Source organism: Pagrus major, chromosome 15 (assembly GCF_040436345.1).
Source record: "Pagrus major chromosome 15, Pma_NU_1.0".
Classification (NCBI taxonomy): Eukaryota; Metazoa; Chordata; class Actinopteri; order Spariformes; family Sparidae; genus Pagrus; species Pagrus major.
This window is the reverse complement of record NC_133229.1, coordinates 12,352,224-12,354,986: the sequence shown is the minus strand read 5'-3', so window position 1 is coordinate 12,354,986 and position 2,763 is coordinate 12,352,224.

Sequence of the window (2,763 nt, the reverse complement as noted above, 5' to 3'; positions counted from 1 at the left end):
GTGCTAACCGCTGCTAGTTAGCGAGAGCACACAGGAGTACTTCCTGGTTCAGATACACGTTGCTAAGGAAGTGCGCCGCGGGCAAACACTGGTACACGTGGGCGAAGCTGCGCTGAATGAGACTGAGATGCTGCTGGAGGAGTAACATGCAGTTCCACTTCTTATCCTTCTCATATGTTGAGACAAAATAGATACACAAGAGGTGAAAACATTAGGTATAAAAGATATGTAATTATGAATCTGAAAGATGAAGCAGAAAACGAAGTTTTGTGACAATTTGCACATCATCATCAGTTCATATGTTAAATGATTGAGTTAACAAAAAATGAGAAGCATAGATTTTTTTAATTTTAATTTCAAACTACAAATTACAGCCCTATAATTCAAGGGTCAGTCATCCAAATTGCAAAGAATTGGCCTGTGTTTTCTTTCTTACCCCTCCTAGTATATTTATATTTTGAATTTATTTGCCCAGGTTTTGAGATATCTGTCAGTGCAATGGAGATGAAAGTATGTGTCTGTAGTGCTCACAACATGGAAAAATTAGACCTAACTTTTTACACAAACATGTCTCTCCAGAAGTAGTGCCCTGATTACGGCGGTCAACCCACAGACCCAGTTTTCATCAGAATTAATCTCGCCTTTTATTGTTTAGCTACTGACAGTAATGCACTTGATAATAAGCTAATCGTCTAACTTTATCATTGTTAAGACAAAACATGAAATAAAAGGCTCATATGAAAAATATACGGAGTCCCTATAATATGAAGAGTCTACACTTACTGCTCACTGGAGGAAAGCTTGTTTATTATTATTCATGTTACTTAATCAAATAAGGAGAAAATTGAGTTTGTGACAGTTTAACTTATTACCATGGTTGTCAGCCATAACAGAGCAATGATTTGTTAGCCTGGTTTGTGAAATTAAGAGGGGCTGCATTGATTTATATCGTGTGTAAATTTCATTACACAGTTGTCAGTTAAGCTAACTGATCGAATCATTCCTAATAAAGTTGTGACTGCGATGGCAGCTGCATGACTTCACTCAAACACAAAGTAAATCTTATTCACTGCAGAGATTTTGTCTTGTCATAGCAGGAAACTCATAAGTGTAACTCATTTTGTTAATTATAGCTCAGCTCCACTTAGGCTATCAATAATGTTAATAGTTACACCTGTGCTTTTTTCTATGTCGTCAAAATGTCTGCAGACTATTGGCTGCTGACAGTGAGGAAATTGATATCCCTTGTACTGTCTGACTTTGAATGTCAATGTATAATGGTGAGAATAAAAACAGTCTCTTTGTCTTGGATTGTCGTGGGTAGCACCAAAAACCACTAACTACATGTGTTAAATTAAAAAATGTTTTCCTGAGTGACCCCATGGTCTGAGGTTAATGCCATATAACTGTGACATCCCTGGTTTGAGTCCAGGGAATGGAGCTTTCCTGCATGCATCCCTCTCTTTCTCGCTCTCCCTGTTTTCAAATAAATAGAAAATGTGCACATATGTTGTCAACCACCGAAGTCTATAGAAACACTGATGGGAAAGAAGAAAGATACACTAGTTGGCCATTTGTCACACTGTTATAAGTTCGAGGGTACATCTTTCCAATGAGCCACACTTTTTTTCACACTGACAGTGTTCTCCTTCAGTTGTCTTTTTGCTGCACATTCTTGAATAAATTGCACCTTGTGTGTCAACTTACACAACTAAGAACTTTTTAATCAGAGGCCATCTTTCGTCCAAGAGGTATTTTTAGTGCAAGTTTAGGTTTCACAGCTGCAAATCATGCCCACAATAATTACGCTGCCTCCTCCAGAACAAGGGGTAGGGAAAGGAATAAGACGTGCAATTCCCAAGATATGGCCATTCTGACAATTTTGTGCTGAGCCTGTCGGGCAGCTGATAATTAAACCCTGAAGAAAGACATTCAGTTCTTGCCTCAGTGTGAAGAATGACTCAGTATTGCTTCAGACACAGACAAATACACAGCCTTCGTGACTATGATTGGCTCTTAAACTTCAGAAGAGTTTACAAGCCAGTTGCTTCCATGCAGTTAACTCTCCAGCCATTTTCCTCTTTTAACTTTTCCCAATCTACACATGAAAGATGTTTTATAGTGAAAAGAAGTGAACTGCAAAGGATATGACACAGAATTTCTCAATATCTTTGGACATCAGTAGGCAAAGATTACTGCTTCTTTCTCAAGGTTCTTCTAGACATTAAATTACTCTTTGAATAAAATGACAGCCTGTATCACTGCACAAAGGTCTGTGCTTCCAAGATTTAAAATCTTAGATTAGGAAATATGTGATTAATTATCTTGTTTTCAAAGTTATTCACTAGATTCTATCTTTGAATTCATGGTCAATTTGATCGTGGATATTCACTTTAAGCCTTGATTAGTCATAAAATCTTAAAATTGAACCATTTATTGGTAAACAAGTTAAATGTGGTAGAGTGAAGCCGCATTCCATCTCGAGTAACAGCATAATAATTATAATTCAGTTATTTTCCACTTAAACTGGTGATTTTTTCTAGTTCCTTCTTGTGTCTTTATTTTTCAGTGTGCCTAAGAAAAGTAATATTTGCTTATATTCAGTATATTTCACGTATTACTGTGCTGTCTGATCACAGGTAATGTGATCTAAAAACCTGCATTCTCCACCAATCCTAATCTTTTAATGATAAATAACCAACTTATTTCAAGATTTAGTAAGTCATTTTCTCCTCACCTTCAGTGTTTATTTCTTGTATATTT